This window comes from Pipistrellus hanaki, assembly GCF_964339955.1.
Source record: "Pipistrellus hanaki genome assembly, chromosome: 4".
Taxonomy (NCBI): Eukaryota; Metazoa; Chordata; class Mammalia; order Chiroptera; family Vespertilionidae; genus Pipistrellus; species Pipistrellus hanaki.
Window position 1 is genome coordinate 54984054 of NC_140506.1, and position 16530 is coordinate 55000583.

At 39.5% G+C, this 16530-nt stretch overlaps 1 pseudogene across 1 annotated transcript; it reads left to right on the plus strand.

The window, feature by feature from the left end:
• The first annotated feature begins 963 nt into the window (after nucleotides 1-963).
• Nucleotides 964-10614, plus strand: LOC311621100 (protein C1orf43 homolog; annotated as a pseudogene). The gene is made up of 4 exons: nucleotides 964-1087; nucleotides 2577-2670; nucleotides 9673-9736; nucleotides 9961-10614. The product of its transcript is annotated as a protein C1orf43 homolog (transcript).
• The last annotated feature ends 5916 nt before the right edge of the window (nucleotides 10615-16530 follow it).

Genomic DNA, 16530 nt, shown 5'->3' on the forward strand with positions numbered 1-16530 from the left:
CCTATGAATCAGGAGGTTCACGGTTCCATTACTGGTCAAAGCACATGCCCGGATTGTGGATTTGATCCCTAGTGGGAGATGTGCAGGAGGCAGCCGATCAGTGATTCTCATCATTGATGTTTCTATCTCTCTCTCCCTCTCCCTTCCTCTCTGAAATCAATAAAAAATATATTAAAAATAAAATAAAATAGCCCAATTACAAACTAAAATGATTAAATATCTTATTTGGAAGTCAATAAAGCAAAACTGATTCCACAAAATCAGGACATACTGACATGGGTTAATTCCCATTTTGAATATTGTTCATCTGCCTATCCTGTAAATTTAAGCTCTCTCTTTTATATCATTTAGATTTATACTCTTATTGTGATTCTGTAAGTGTGTAAATCATCAGCTCAACATAAAAAAGGTATAACATCAAGAACAAAAAATACCCACGATATGAGTACCCAGATTGATCCTGCCTCAGTATTTTTCCAGGATGTTCCAAATTCTAGGCTTTTTCTCGCTGAGGGCGCTCTGCTTCCCAGAACATTTTTAATCCTGAAGACTTACTTGCACCAGAGTTTATTTTTCTTTTTAAGGATGAATCTAGAATTTTTCGATGAACTTTCTGTTTAAAATATGATCATTTAATTAGAATTAATGATGATACAAATTTCACAAACTACATCCAGGAGTTCGGGACAAGAGCACACTTAAGAAGTTTAATGGAAAAAAGCATTTTTTGACTGAAGGAACAAGTTATGTAAAAGTTTCCTTCATGAAACAATTTGAGATTATAATCTAAAGTCCAAAAAAATCATGACAGTGCTTTTTGGAGACCTTTAAAGTTAGTATCCCTTTCCTTTAAAATACTTCTCTGGGTTTTCCAAAGTGGTAAGTAAGACAAGATGCTTGTACAGTGATTTATATGGTATTTTCAATCTTAACAGCTGGACTTTTTATGTTAGTAGTATTGCCATGTGGCTCACTGTTCAAAGCAATGCAGTTTTAGAAGCCCTGAAAACAGGATGTTCACTTAAGGACTATATAGAACATGTTACAAATTTAAAGTATGAAAAGGAATGGAATTCAGTTGCAAAGAGTATGAAACCTGAATCTATAAGCTTTTTCAATGCATTATAATGCAGTCAAAGGGGGATGAAAAATGTTCATTCTTTCAACTGTCAGCAAACATATGTATGAAGCTTAAGTGGCTTCATAACACCCACAGGGCTTTTTCTTTTGCTTTAGCTTCATTTTCCGACAGGTTTTAAGAATTAGTAATGTATTTAAGCAGCCATTCTTTCGTACAACAAATTTCTTTTTTTTTTTAATAAAAAAGTATTTCTATATTTTAGATTAGCACATGTACTCTTTAAGATATTCTGAATACCTAATTTATTTATATTTATCTATTTTTGCAATTTTCATCAAAAATTCTAATATAGATTGAACAGGTTAGCATAAGTGCTGAAGTATGTTTTAATCACAAGGAATAATCCTTTTGTTTATTGAAATAAGAATAAAAAATTTTTTATACTATAAACTATTAATTTAAAATTATTAATTATATTAATATGTTTCAATTAACACTAAAGAATAAATAATGTATTTTACTGTTGCTTAAGAACTGAAAGAAAGTAATTTCTAATATTAAAAGTAGAATAAAGCTTAGTCTCAAATGAATACTTTTCTTAATATTAAAACTGTGTACAGGACAGATTATACATATGCAAAATTAAAAATTAAACTACTTTCTGCTTTTGGATTTAAAAATCCCCAAAGATAAAAAAAAATTACTATTAATATTCAAATTTAATTATTTGCTTTAATCATGTTTAATCACTTGTATCATGAACTATAAGATAAGAAATCTAATTTTTTGGCTCGTATGTTGGAAATAATTAAATATGTGACATAAATAACTCATCCAGATTTTTTTTTGTTTATCTACAATCTTGTAAAGACTCAACAGTATATATAGAAGGCATAAAATGGCTAAAGATGATATCCCAAACTGTTTTCATAAAATAATAGACATATGGCTGATTTGATCTGAGAATTATGTCAACTTCAACTTCTTTCTAAATTGATTACCAACTGTGATATAAATCAAATGGATAAAGAGAGTAACAACATTATTTATTCAAATACCCAATTTATGATTTGTATCATGAAATGTGCACATATTCAAAGGAAAATCAAAAGACGCACACACATGAATAATGTACCAAATCTTTTTTTCCAACAACAAATTCATTCCTTCCTTTTGCTGAGGACTTCTTCAACAGCATGCCAATGGTCGAAGCTGATAGAGCTCTAACACCCTGCCCTAGGCCCTACTTTTATCCTCTCTGCAGTCATCCCGCAGACCAAGAGAGCAGAACATAAGACAAAAAAAATTATATAATGTTTCCATATATTAAGGAAAGTGGTTATAGATGTGATGGGAGAGAAGAGGGATTCCTTTCACAGTATTTAAAACCTGACACAATCTTAAGTTTCAAGGTAATTGCAATTTATGTATTCATTCCTTCTTTCATTCAACAAGTGATAATTGAACACCTTTTATCTGCTGTGCACTGTTCTAGATATTGTGGATGAAACAGTGGGTTTTATGGATAATGGCTCTGCTCTTATAACCCTGTATTACAGTGTAGAAATCAATGAGCAAGTGTATATAAGGTAATTTCAGATAGTGGTAAGAGTTCTCAAGACATTAAAGTAGAGAGATGTGGTAAAGAATAATTGAAATGATGCCAGTTGAGTGAACATGAAAGATGTCTGTGGAAAGGTTATATTTGAGCTGAAACGTGGATAGTGAAAAGACAGTCATGTAAATATTTTGGTAAAGCATTCTATCCAGCAGGGACAACAAATATAAAGGCCCTCTTGCATGGTGAGCACATGTTTAAGAAACAGAAAGAAGATAATGGCTGTTGAAGTGTAGTATGTAAGGCAGAAAAAAATGAGGTTACAATATCAAGTCAGAGAAAGAGGCATGTGGAGCTCCTATTTATGTTGGACATTCTATCTGAATAGTGCTTCCTAAAGTTTTAAAGAACACAACTACACAATAGTATATGGGAAAATGGATATACTGAGAGTCTCATCTTAAAGAGAAAGCAGGAAATTCAGATTCAGTACTTACCAAAGCTTCTCTCCAATATGCCAGGTATGCAAACTTCATGAGTTCTTATACCAGCCCAGAGCATCAGGGAGACCCCAAAACTTATTGGGAATCTATTCATACTATTTACTACTGATAAACTTATGTGTCCAAGTGCATCTTGACAATTGATGACTCAAGAATTCCTGTGCTTCACTTGTGAGTAGGAATTTTTCATATGCTGAGAACACATATGCCTAGAATCCAGCCTCCTAGGTATTTCCTTCTGAGCATTATCATGTTTTCATGTGCTACCACGAATCAGATTGTAGACTATTATCCTCCCTCACTCTAAGGGAGGGAGGATACATCTTCCACTTATTTATCCTTGCCAGTGTACTAACAGCGAAGATTTTATTTTCTTAGCTTTGTTTATTCCAGTTTATAATCATTACTCAGACCAGAATTTTCTGATACAGCTTTGAATGACATTTCAAATAAAAATATAGTACTCAAATTCATCAAGAAAGTTTCATTTATATATATATATATATATATATATATATATATATCCAAAGTCTCAGAACACACAAATATGGATTATATGTGAAGTGTTATTTAAGTAAAACATATTTGAGATTTATGATCAAACCAATGAAATTACACCTAGATGTGAGTTATTATAATTTATAAATATATTTTTCAAATTATAGAAGACATATAGTAATCATGTAGAAAGTTTAGAAAGTGAAGAAGAAATAACTAAATAAGAATCAAAATAAGATACAATAGGAGGGGGTAAGAAAGGAGAAGGAGAGGAAGGCAGGCCTGCATGCAGACAGGCCAAGAGGAGAAACAGAAATACAGAAAGGGAATAAGAAAAAGACACAGGAATGGAAAAGGGAAGGAAAGGTGGGGCTGCATGTGGGAGGGCTGGCGATCCTGGGGGAGGGGAGCAAGTGTGCCCAGTGAGGGGCGGGGCAAGAGTCCTGTCCAGATGCAGGAGGAGGGAGGTGGCCCCCCAGTATGAGCCCTTGGTGGGGAGGCACCACAAATCTGGAGTGGAATGGTGGACGGTCCAAGGCCTTCTTGGTGGAGGCACTCCTGCTTCCCAGCAGCAGTGCCTGGGCCATGCGAGCCTCGGCCACCCGCACTGGACGGGCACCCCAGGCAGGGAATGGGAGCAGGATGGCAGTGGGGAGGCCAGGGGAGGGTGGTGCCAAATACCTGTCCGGGGCTGCACCCTGGGCTGGAGGTTAATGCCCCCCTGAAGGGAAGCTTTAAGAAGGGAGGGAGGGAAGAACTTTATTTTTTTTTAATTTTTTATTGTTTAAAATATTACATATATTAGTACATATGTCTCCTTTTTTCCCCCATTGACCTTCACCCAGCCTCCCTTAACCTCAGTCGCATGCCCTCATCCCTCCCCGCCCCCGCTCCCCTGCAGTGTCTGTGTCTACTGGTGTACTTATATGCATGCATATAAGTCCTTTGGTTGATCCATTTTCTCCCCTCCCCAACACTCTCCAGCCTTCCTGCCTCTCTGGTTTTAGGTGTTGTCACCCTAGAACAGCTGCCAAGTCACTGCAGCTTGAACCTACTGTGTTAAGCATCTGCCCCCTGGTGGTCACTGTGCATCATAGTGACTCGTCATACAGTAGGGGGGACACTTAGCATATTAGCTCTCTGGCCACTGGTGCCCTGGACCTGGTCTTTTCTCACAGAGGGAGGCCCTGCCCACCCACCACAGCCCACCAGTTGGTGGCCTGGGCCTCCCTCTTTGGGGCAATCATAGAGCCCTCCCTCCTCCCCAATTGATAACCCCACCAACTGGTGGCCTGGGCCTCTTCTATGGGGTATCATAGGGCAATGGCTGGGCCCCCAACCAATCCCATCTCACCTGCCTTGGCTAGCCTGGTGCCAGTGAGTGTCATAGCGTGGTCCCGGATGGTCATCCAGATGATCATCTGGATGGTCATTCCACTGTTGAGCCAATCAATTTGCATATTATACTTTTATTATATAGGATATGCATAGCCCATGGATACAGAAATAGTGTGGTGAAGGCCTGGGAGGGGTGGGTGCAAGGAGGAGGGGGGTCAATGGGAAAACAAAGGGGACATCTATACTTTCAACAATAAAGATACATTTTTTAAAAAGATATTAGGAATAAAGTAGTTTATACACATCCATGTCCTGGAGCTTCAAACTCCAAGATGCACAGGAAATCGCATGCAGAATCTAAAAACCAGGGAGATCGGGAAATGCTAATCATTTGACTTTTAAAATAAATTAGCACTCTTTTTCTCCCAGACAGAGTGTGATTGAGCAGATTTCCCATTAGCCAATATGGAGCATCTAATCTATGGGGCAAGATTTTCTTACCATGTCACCTTAGAGAAGATTAAATGTCTACACAGAGGTTAGGCCTGTGGCCCCAGGACAAATTCTTGCTCTGAGTTATAACCAAAGTTTATGTAAACTTATGTGGCTTGAGCCATAGCACCTAGTAACCAAAAACATTACAGATGTTACTTTTCTTAAGGGAAAGAAACACTTAGAGTTTTGCAGATACCTCTTGGCACACGTATTCTTGGCCTCTTGATTTGATTCACCTGTAAGTATCTTTGATATATTTATTTTAGGTTTATATTTGTTTTAACCACAACCTCATTATTCCCTTCGTTGTCGTGGATATACCAATCTGTTCTTAGTCCCCCTAGATAAAAATTTAAAAAAATAAATGTCTGAGAATGTCTGGCCTATAGCAATTACTAATCACAAGACTGACTGTATTTACTATATTTCTTTTTTGAATCTACATAACTCTGTTTCCTAAAATTTCACAAGCAAAGCTATGGTCCAAGAAAAATGAAGGATTTGTGTAATTAGCTGGTATATAATATACTAGGAGCTAGGAACATGGAAGTGTAAATATCAACTCTAATTTAAATAATCCGGATGTCTGAACCTCCCTGGGTAACTGTGTGACGTGAGGTACACATTTTCACAAAGGACCACAGACTTTATAAAAGCAGGAAAATGACTCTTCTGAAAGAAAACTAAAGGTGCTTGTTTTATAAAAATAAATGTTGGGCCAAATGTTCATCCTTTATTATTCTCCCATAGGAGTTTTACAAGATGAGAATCTGGCATTTATTAGCAGGTCATTTAGGGGTCGGTGGCTGTGGGAACCCAGACTCTTTGTCTGCATTTTATCTTCACCATATGATTTTGGTATGAGTATTAAAGTCTCATAAAGTATAATATGTCATGAATATTTAATAATTACATTTTTAAAAGTAACACAAGTTAAATCACCTGTTATAATGTTATGTTATCAATAAAAGCCCATTTAAATCTTCATCAGGTATTTCAAAATTACATGCTGGTTTGAGTGCTCTTTAGTTATGGGAAATACACATGTGCATGTCTGTATAACAGTATGATCTGAGTGAATTCAACTATTGAATATAATGTTAAGTTTTGTCCCCCCAGTTGGATGTTTGCATATATAAGTAATTTAAATCACATGCAACATTTTTAAATGGCTTTGTAATAAATAATAATATAAGTATAGAATGTATTTGCTAATCTGCTAGATAATCATACAAATCTACTCTAAAATATTCCCATTAAAATAAATTCAACCAAATCTATGACAGTAAAGTAGAAATGTCTCTTGCTAGAACAATTTGTCAAAAGTATTTAGGACGAGTCTGTTTGAACTTTGTGCTGCATTCATTGCAACCTGAGAAGGTGTGATTCCCAACGTCTGGTAAGTTTAACAAAGAATACCTCACAGGTAGAGAAAATGTTAAGGCAATCTGGAAGTAAACACAGAATGGCATCTTGATAAGAACACAGGGCTTGGGTTCAGAAGAGGAGCTTCTGAGTTCTGGTTTTTGCCACTTACTGTGCAAGTCACAACCTCTCTGCCTCCCACTTCCTTCTTCTCTTCGATGGGCCTTGGAATAATGTGTATAACATGTGTCTGAGCGATCCTCGCATTCTGACCTCCTTGCTGTTCCTCAGAAACACCAACCACCTCGCCTAGGGCCTTTGGAGAGGCTCTTCCCGCTTCCTGGAAGGCTCTTTCCCTCAACCTCCATATGGACAGCTGCCTCTCTTCCTTCAAGTTTGGCTTAAAATTCCCCCAAGTCCATGCCCAGCTCCATGGAAAGCTAGGAAAGAGGTAGCCACTGTTTCCGCTTTTCATATGGGAGACTGGCTCTGCCTCCATTCAAGATCCAAAATATACGGAATTCCTTTGCGCAGACAAAATATTAACTTCAAGACACTGCAAAATCTTTAAACAATTACCACTCCACATGATGGGTAAACCCAGAAACTTCTAAGAAATGAGTAACAGTCCATCTAGATCAGCGATTTTCAACCTTTTTCATCTCATGGCACACATAAACTAATTCTAAAATTCTACAGCACATCAAAAAATGTATTTTTTTTGCTAATCTGACAAAAAACATAAGAACCATTTTTATTCATTCACACAAGATGGCTATTGTTGTGCTGCCTGTTGTCATTTTTTTTTTTTTAATTTGGCAATCTAAGAGAAAAGAGGCCAGTGCCCCTGACTAAATAGTTAGGTATTGCATGTTTTAAAAATTCTTGCAGTACACCAGTTGAAAACTGTTGATCTAGAGATATCTAAATAATAATAAACTAGACCCATTTAAATTCTTTACTTTGTGAGTCTATGTCAGGCAATATTTTAATCTGTTTGGATAACAACAAGAAAAACTTACCGGGCACAATTACATGTTAAACAGTTTGCTTTATATACATTATTTCTATTCTTCACATAACCCTTCTGATTATATTATCTCTATAGATGAGGAAGCTCAGGTTCAAAGATATAACAATAATTGTCATAGGGAATTGTTGTTTCTGTTCTGCAGTTAGTCACTATTCTGGTACCTACCGTGTGTAATCAGGTGCAAGCATATTTTCTCCTTCTTCACTACATTTTTCCATATTCATCATATAAATGGGTACACCAAAATAAAAATAACAGACAGTTATTTGGTAAGATCAAATTTGACTAGAGCACTGTTTAATACTTTACTTCTTTATTATTTTGCCTTTTTTTCTATTTTTATTTCAATTTTTAACTTATCCCAATTTTATACTTTAGTGCCTCAAATCCTTTAGGTAAGAAATTTACTTCAATAATTTGGTTACTAAACTATAAACTATGCAAGACATTAAACCAAACTTTATATTAAAACATAAGTACAAACTAGTTCTTATTTCTATAAGTGATTTAAAATCTATAACATGATTTAAAAATACTTGTATATTCTGGCAGGTATATGGTAGCATGAGAACTGTCTGTGGAATCAATATGGCTTTGATTCAAAATTAAGTGTCAAAAGATAGTTCCTTCAGTATAAAAAATGAAACAATGCTGACATTATAGGGTTGCTGCAAGTATTTCATGAGACCATATAGGTAAAGCACCTAGCACAGTCTAACACACAGTAGGCACTCTGTCATAAAGAAGTCTGATTTGTCCCTGTGGCAATGATGGCATGTTCAGAATCCATGAACTATCATTAAGCAGCAAAACCCAAAAGCCAAAGATCTACTCTGTTGAGGTAGATTCACCTGTTGTTTTGTTTATGCTCAGAATCCTTTGCCCCTTCTTTGAGGACCAGCATCCTATTGTTCTTTGAGGCAGCATCCATCTACTACTCTGAGTCCACGCTGCTGGCATCTTTTAAGTTTCAGAATCCAACTGTGTCTGAGGACAAGCTATCCCTCACTTTTTTCAATTATATGCGTGAAGCTTTGTGGCAGGCTTCAAAAATTGGCCCTCAAGAATCCAATTTTAGGAGGTGAGCAATCATACAGCTCTGTAGTATTCATGCTTTTGTGTTATCCCTTGCCCTTGGATGAGGGCTAAGGGCTTGCTTCTAATGAATAGCATAAAGCACAGGTGATGGGTGTCAATTCCACGATTAGTTTACAAAAGACTGACCTCTGTCCTAAGGGAAAACTCCTATATTGCCAGGGGCGGTTTGCACATTGAAGAAGCAAGCTGTCAGGTGGGTGAGGTCAAGCATTGAATTAACTAAGCAATCTCTGGGCAACAGCAAGGCAGGAGTGGAAGCATTCAGCCCAAGGAGCTGGATGCTGCCATCAACTACTGAGTGACATTGGAATGCTGCGTGCAAAGTCCCCGCTCTTCCGCAGCAGATAGAGGAACCCAGCTCCCTGCGCCTGGCGGTGGCCAGGAGCCTCTGACTGGGGCTGGGGCTCAATGAGGACGGAGATTTGCCAGGACGGTGGTGTAGGCCTGATCCTGTACTGACAATAAGCTGCATCAGTCAACCAGGGAACCCAGGTGTTTCCCATCGCGGGACCCTCCCCGCCAGACTCCGGAGATCACGTGAACTCGGGCTTTGGGTGAGGAGTGTCCTCAGCAGCGTCTCCGGCCTGCCTTTGTCGCCTTTGCTGGTCCTGATGCTTAGTTCATCCTAATCTTTCCTCTTACCCTCCCGCTGCACCCAGACTTACTCCCTATACCCTACGTGCTACCCCTTCACCTTGGAAAGGTCCCGGGAGACCGTGCCGGCGCCTCCTCGCAGCCCCGTGCGGACCAGGACGCACAGACCCCAGGTAAGCTGTGCCATGTTCCCGGCCCATAGAACATACAGGTGTTCTTTAAGAAGGCATGCTTTGGGGCAATCCGTTATGTAGCAATAGGTAACTAAGACAGTTACTTTAAGTCACTTGGACTGGACTTCTATCCCTAGCATTGACTCGTGAAAGATTCTGGAAATTGATCTGCCATGTGTTCTGGTTGGGTTAGCCTGATCTTTCCCTGTAAGGAGGTGGCCTAGGGCTTCAGAGAACCCAGGCGACCTTGCCTCGAGGGGCCCGGGCTGAAGGCAGGTAGACGGGTGGACAGAAGTTCTGTGTGGGGTGGGGAGGCCAAGGCGTCCGGCAGTAACTGGCTGGGGGGGGGGGGGGGGGGGGACGGGAGCGCGGTGAATGTCCTGCTGGTGATGGCCTGCGGGAGCCTGGTGTTTGTGCTGCTATTTATTTTTGTGAAGAGGCAAATCATGCGCTTTGCGATGAAATTCTGAAGGGGACCTCACAACACAGTGCCCCCAAGGACTTAGAAGAGATTGATAGTCGACTATCCAGGGTTCAGGATATCAAGTATGAACCTCAGTTCCTTGCGGGTGCAAGACTGCTACAGCTGGACATCCAGGGAAATCAGAATTGGTTTAACTATTTATACAGGATGAAAGCTCTAGATGCCATCCCATTTCATGCTGAAGGCCGGCATCCCCGTTCCTTAATGGACAAAGGTTTTCTCTCCCACCTGTTAAATCCTCGAAATATATATGAGTACTCCTTTCTAGGGTGTGTGCAAGGCCCTCATGGATACCCTGGTTGGCTATGAGACAGCCCGCTGTGGGACTGGGGTCTTTGGCCAGAGAGAGAACTCGTGCTATCAGGTGGTCCTGAGGGAGCTGGGCACAGTGTAAGTTTGGAGGGGAACAGGTCAAAGGGGACTGGTTAGAGAATATAGTAGTTCTGGACAGTTCCTAGAGTGAGATGGCCTTCATAAAGCAATATGAATAAAATATTGAATATATGGTTACATCAGAATTGTGGGGTCTAGACTATTTGAACTGCCTCTAACTCACACTGGAAGGCAGCTGTGTACTGACAACAAGCTAACAAGAGAAGTGTCTCCTGCTTTGGCACACCTCTTTGTGTGTGTGTGTGTGTGTGTGTGTGTGTGTGTGTTTCTCTTTTTTTCTTTTTGGTGTAAATGGAATAGTTTTTCAGCACACAGAGATGCATTCTCTTCCAGGTTCCCGTGGTCCTCTTTCAGTGTCTTGGCCTGATAAAAATAAGACTTTAATGCCAACTATTTTTATTACCACTTTAAGAGTTAGTAACCCTCTCTGAACCAAAGGACATCACTATAGAGTCAGCTGATGAGTATTTGTGTGATAGGAGAGGAATCAAGACTTTCTGGGAATGTTTTAAATATATGCTAACATGGCTTCATTATGTTGTTAATGCAAATGTTAAAATGAAAGCGTAAAGAGTATAAGCCAATCTGGAATAGAAAGTTAATAGAATCGCTGAAAAAGGTTTGGCTCAGTGGATAGAGCGTTAGTCTGTAGACTGAAGGGTCCCTGGTTTGATTCCGGTCAAGGGCATGTACAATACATTGGTTGCGGGCACATCCCTGGTAGGGGGTGTGCAGGAGGTAGCTGATCAATGTTTCTCTCTCATCAGTGTTCCTAGCTCTCTATCCCTTTCTGTGAAATATCAATAAAATGTATATTTTTAAAATATTTTTTTAAGTTAATAACATGAAAAGAAAGAATTGATCTGTTTTCTGATGTGTTGACTATGGCTCTTTCTCAAACAATAAGGGGTATGTCTGTCTTGTCTTTTCTCTGTTCCTAAACATAAACTACCTTGTTCCTACTAAAAAATAAAAATAAAAGATCTGGACAATTAACCTTGGAAATACTTATCCACGTATTAGAAAAGAGCAGCATTAAGAAAAGATGAACTTAGAGTAACACACTCAGTGTTGTAACTGTCTAAATAAGTGGCACCTCATAAATTCTTAGCCAGAGTTCTTGATTCCTCATTCTTCACGTTATCCAAAAGGAGATCATGTTTAAACACACACACACACAAAAAGAACTTTTAAAAGTTTAATAATAGCTTAAATTCACTCAACAGGTAAGTACTTTAAAACTTTCTGAAAATATGTAGGATTTAGCAAAGATGAAAAGTTCTCTCAGAAGAGTTTTAAAAAATTAGTTTTCCCTAAGGAGAATTGAAAGAGTAAGATATGACTGAACAAGTTTTAGTGATAGGATATGCAAATTCAGGTTTTTGGTTTTTTTTTTCTTATAGAATCAGAAAATTACTACCTAGTAGACTGAAAATAAGTTTTAGATGCTGGGGATATTTTGATGTAGGGAACATTTATCAAAACTATGTACAGCTGGCTGGTGTGGCACAATGGTTGAGCATTGACCTATGAACAAGGAGGTCATAGTAACCAGACAGGGTATATGGTGGGGCTGTGGGCTCAATCTCCCAGGAGGAAGGGAGTGGTGAGGGTGCAGGAGACAGCCAATCAATCAATTATTCTCTCTCATCATTGATGTTTCTGTCTCTCCCTCTCCCTTCATCCTTGAAATAATTAAAAATATATTTCTAAAAAAGATCAAGTACAATGACAAAGTAGAAATAGCACCTCAGTTGAAACATGTGTATGAAGCAAATGTGTAACTCTAAGCAAGCTATGTGTGATATTTCAAGTCCTTACCACCAAAGAGGGCCTTAGAAATGTTTTAATTCAATCTAATTTGTTTTATAGATGAGGAAACTGAGGCTCAGAATAATTGTATTACTATCTAAAGATCAAGCTGTTAATAAATGCAGAGCAAAGACTGCTTTTACACCTTTGAACCCCAAGTCCACTTCTTTTAGAAATAATCACAGCTATATTTTTGCAGATATTTATAATTGATAGTGTCCTAGAAGGACTGAAGGTGAGGACCACAGAACTCCCAATATTCTCCCTAGCACATTATCAGCCTTGTCATAACAAACTGCCTTAAAATTCAATCCCAAGGAGAAATCTCAGACTGCTTGTTCCTTTTACCCTAACCTGCCATAAGACCAACCCTATCACTCAGCTGTAGGATTTAGTTTGGAATCCATGATAACACAATAGTAGTTGTTTATAACTGACCCATTATGAACGATTAGTGCCAATTCTCACTGATTAGAACCCATCCCATACTGGTTATTAGAAAAACTAGAGGCCTGGTGCACGAAATTAATGCACAGGGTGGGTGGTGGGGGGTTGTCCCTCAGCCCAGCCTGCACCCTCTCCAATCTGAAACCCCTCGAGGGATGTTCAACTGCTCAGTGGGATCAGGTCTCAACAGGTAGTCGGACATTTCTCTCACAATCTAAGGCTGCTGGCTCTCAACTGGTCGCCTGCCTTCCTTCCTGATTTCCCCTAACCGCTTCTGCCTTCCAGCCTGATCATTCCCTAACCACTCCCATGCCAGCCTGATTGATGTCTAACTGCTCTCCTGCCAGCCTGTTTGCCCCCAACTTTCCTCCTCTGCCGGCCTGGTCACCTCTAACTGCCCTCCCCTGCAAGGGTTGATCTCCTCCAACTGCCCTCCTTTGCAGACTTGGTCCCTCTCAACTGCCCTCCCTTGCAGGCCTGGTGCCTCCCAACTGCTCTGCCCTGTTGGCCATCTTGTGGTGGCCATTTTGTGTCCACATGGGACAGGATCTTTGACCACATGGAGGCAGCCATTTTGTGTATTGGACTGATGGTCAATTTGCATATTACTCTTTTATTAGATAGGATAGAGGCCTGGTGCATGGGTGGTGGCCAACTGGTTTGCTCTAAAGGGTGTCCCGGACCAGGGTAGAGGTTCCCTTGGGGCGTGGGGCAGCATGGGCAGATGGCCTATGGTGGTTTGCCGGTCAGCCATGCCCCCCCGGCAACCCAAGTGGAGGCCCTGGTATCTGAAATTTATTTACCTTCTACAACTGAAATTTTGTAGCCTGGAGTGGAGCCAAGCCTCCTGCTCACTCTGTGGCTGCTGCCATTTCTATTTGGATTTGTTTACCTTCTATAATTGAAACTTTGTATCCTCGAGTGGAGGCCTAGGCTGGCCAGGGCAGGTTGAAAGCTTGGCTTCCTCTATTGCCAGGGAAACCCAAGCCTCTCAACTACTCTCTGTGGCTGCAGCCATCTTGGTTGGAAATAATTTGCATACTTACTCTGATTGGCTGGTGGGCGTGGCTTGTTGGTATAGTGGAGTGATGGTTAATTTGCATATTACTCTTTTATTAGGTAGGATACGTTGCATATCACCCTTGACTCCATCTCTACATATCTCGGTCACCAGAAGAGGCCCTAAACCTCAGGCGTTCCCTTATGCCTCAATCTCTCTTTCTGAGGCTCTGGATAGCTCTTGATCTGGCACACTTTCTTAATCCTCAGTGATTAATCCACTATAAAAACCTTTCATTATTTCTACCTTCTCAAAAAATCAAATCAAATCACCTAGCTACTCTAAAGCACATACCATCATATTATAGCCTCATCCCACCCCCCTGCTGTAGTTATCATTCATCCTCTAATTATCCCACCTCACCCATTCCCTCTTGTCCTTATCTCCATGCTAAAATAGCCTAAACCCCAGGGATCATCTATAATAATAAAAGCATAATATGCTAATTAGACCGGACGTCCTTCCAGATGACCTTCCGGGTGAAGCCTGGGCTACCAGAGCCGAGCCCCTTGCATGAGTTTTGTGCTTTGGACCTCAGTTTTCATTATAATCCCTTTCCTGCATATATAGCTTCTACTCCTTTTTCCTTTCTCCCTTTATCTTACACATATGACAATGAATAATTCTGAGAGAACTCATCTCACCATTTGCTCTTTATTTACCTGAGCAGTTGAACATAACTGGGGGGAAAAAACATAACCATGCTATGCCGACTGATCATACTTTAAATTTATGAACACAAATTTCAAAAAGACTCTCAAATATTGCATTCCCCTGGTCAGTTCACTCTCTTAACCTTCAAGATGTTTATAAACAGTCAGAAACTATACATTATATATTTGTCTTACCAGATTTACTAATATATAAGTATCTGTACCCAAGTAATATGATTTCCCCCTTTTCCAGTGGATGAATTGTTCATACTGTTACTTAAATGTAATCCTTATATTTGCTCATTCTTTCTCCTCTGTTTAAAAAGTATGTTCCTAATAGCTACTTGTCCCTTATTTCTCATGAAGGATCAATCTCCTGAATTAGTCCCATTAGCATGTAAGCAAACTAAAGTATTTCCATCTATTAAAGAAAAAGAAAAAGAAAAAAAGCCTGATGGCATTGCCTAGGTATCATTTATCAGTCACTTTTGTTCCAAAACTCCTTAAAACACTTATGCATATTATCATTCTCAACTTCCTTACTTCACAAAGACCCTCAACCCCAAAACTCTTCTGAAGCTGCATTCATCAAGGTCACTGTGCTCCTCTATCCAATGGTCATTTTACTCTGTCTGCAGTATTTCAATTGTTGATTTCCCTCTCTTGGAAACAGTTTCTTTAATAGACTTCCAAGACAACACAATTTCTTGATTTTTCTCCTAATTCAGGGTCACCCTGTTTTCTGTCTCTTTTGCCAAATCCCTTTTCTCTTTTCATTGTCTAGCCACTACAGTGCTCCAGAGTCTCTTCCTATCTCTTCCATCCTAAACACTCACTTTACAAAGGATCTCAACTAATCCCAAAGCTTCAAATGATATCTATGGCTAAACAACTCCCAAAATATATTTCTAGCCTTAACTCTCCTCTGAACTCTAGATAAATAGGTTCAACTGATTTCTACTCTTCATTTTACTTGTTTAATAAACAACTTACACTTAACATACAAGCAACCACACCCCATGTTTTTTTCCCATCTTGGTAAATAGCATCACAACTATGTAGGCAGTTGGGAGAGATTCAGATTTTATAAATTCATATAAATTGGGGGCACACATATTACTGTATGGTGCATCATCTAAATACACACATGGGGTGAAGGGGAAGGAGAGAGGGAGTGAGAGCATTTTCATAGCCAAGAATAACCAAAAATTGGTCACTTTTTACTGGATACATCTGCTTCCATCTATGATGTAGTAATGTGGACAGAATTATTCTCCCACAAAGAACTGTAATAAATACAGTTTGAAGGATTAAAAATTAATGTAGTTAGGTCTTAAGGTGCCAAGATTCTAGAAAGAAGGGAAATGCATTAGAATGAACCTGATTTACTAGTCTTTTCTCTCCAGGCTTTTGGTGAATCCAACTACAGGGTATAGAAGTCCAACAGGAAGTTGGTTGGAGAGTCACTTGCTGGGATGACACAAATTAGAGTTCAGGGCTATCAAGGGAGCAATATTCAATAGGCCAATGTCCCCCCACTCAAAAAAAAAAAGTGAACTTTTAGGAAGTAAAACTGAATTTCTATGTCCAATTTCCCCTCAAATCACTTGACAGATCTCTAACTTGTAAATCTGCATAGAAGGTAAACAAACTAAGCAACAGGTGGCTACTTATAGGCTAAAACACTAAACAGAGGTCTTGGCAGTTCACCAAGCGGAAGAGGTAAAAATTGAAGTTCAGTGCTAGTCAAGATGGAGGGGCTCTTAGTAATCACTCTAGGCTTTCCATTGAGGCCCTAAAGATGTAAGCACACAAGTAAGGGAAGGTCAGAAATAGAGATCTCCAAACCCAGCTGCCAATGTGATAAACTATACGCGCTTGCCAGAAGAAAAGTCTGCTCTGGAGGAAGAGATCATGGAAGAACTTCTGTGATTTGTCCTAGACC